Consider the following 1,538-nt stretch of genomic DNA (forward strand, 5'->3'; position numbering starts at 1 on the left):
ACCAGGCAGCTGCATGTCTTAACCTGACACTGCACTAACTGTTGCCAAGTCAAGTCTGAGGTCACCCCCGGCAAGGTTTCTTGAGTGACTCCCCAGCAATCAAACAACGCAAGTGACACTTGTGTAACTTTCTTTCCTGCTTATGCTAAGGAGTCATCAAAGGACGGTCCCCCAAGCCCAGGTGCCGGTGTACCTTGATAGCAAGCAGCACATCTTCCCCTAGACCCCTAGCATTCACAGCAGCAAAAAAGGAACCAAAAGAAAAACACTTTCCCGCTCACCTTCCTTCATACCTCGACTCTCCTCTCCCTGATCGGAGGCCCACCTGGACATGCATCGATCCCAACCAGGTAAAACATACTAGAAGTAAAAGTTCATGTTTTAAAAGCCTCTGTTCATCTCATGTTTTCCTGTCTTCAGTAAAAGAAATCACTAGTTAGAAATTATACTGAATGGAGGCTTAATTTATTTTTTCATTTTTTTTTTTTTACAAAGGAAGTTTAACTCAGTCATTAAGATTACAAGTTTTATTCCGTGTAGTCCTGAGTTCAAATCCATTCATGGTTTTAATTATTTCGTGTGCTTGATTTATTTATGGAATCTCTTTTGAGTTTCAGTTTCTGTATTAGAAAGGGCAATAATATTATTTGTATGACTTGCAGTAGTTTAACAGAATATGAAATGCTTTCTTCAGTTACCAGCAAGCAATTAGGGCTCAACAGGGGTGCCTATTATCATTAAGATTCCTGCCAAAAATCGCTATGACAAGAAAAGACATTTCCCATCATTAGCCTGAACATAGAAAAATCTGTGAAACATATTACAAGCAGTCGTATTGGAATATGGCATTATTTTTGATATTTAGATCTGATATTTCAGAGTATTTAGAGAAAGGGTTATGCATCTTTTCCTTTAGAATATGCTCTTCCCCCTAACACTTCCTGAACTCAGTACTGTGATTCACAAAATGGTAGCCTCCAAAGTCATGCAACTTGAGCTCTGACTCTCACAGGAAAGCTTTATGAAAGCTCCCACTATTTCTACTTCTTACACTTCAAAGTACCAATAAGCAGGAAACAATATATGTTCCAAAACGTGTTGAATCAAGGCAAGCAAATGCGAGCTGTAGAACACGGTTAGTGATACACCCAAAATTTGTGCCCTGTCACAAATACTAAACGCTCGTGTGGCAAGCAGCATCCTAGAGAGGTAAGCACCATCACCAACCACTCTCCTGGCAACACCTGTTGGGGCTTGGATAATGTTCTTACACCTGGGATTCGGCTAGTCTGGTCTTTTATGAATCTAGTCAATTTGTATGTAAGATATATGTTAGTAGTAAAATGTACACAAGCCAAATGCTATCGACGCTTACAGAATTTATAAAGTATAGGAAGACTAGAAACAAATTCATACATAATTTTACACAATCATTAATATATACCTATGTTAATAAGATTAATATAAGCATAATTTTAAACAAAAAGTGATACACAGAACACATTTTAAAGATGATGTTTTGTCAATTGATAATTTTC

The sequence above is a fragment of the Ochotona princeps genome, chromosome 3, assembly GCF_030435755.1.
Source record: "Ochotona princeps isolate mOchPri1 chromosome 3, mOchPri1.hap1, whole genome shotgun sequence".
Taxonomy (NCBI): Eukaryota; Metazoa; Chordata; class Mammalia; order Lagomorpha; family Ochotonidae; genus Ochotona; species Ochotona princeps.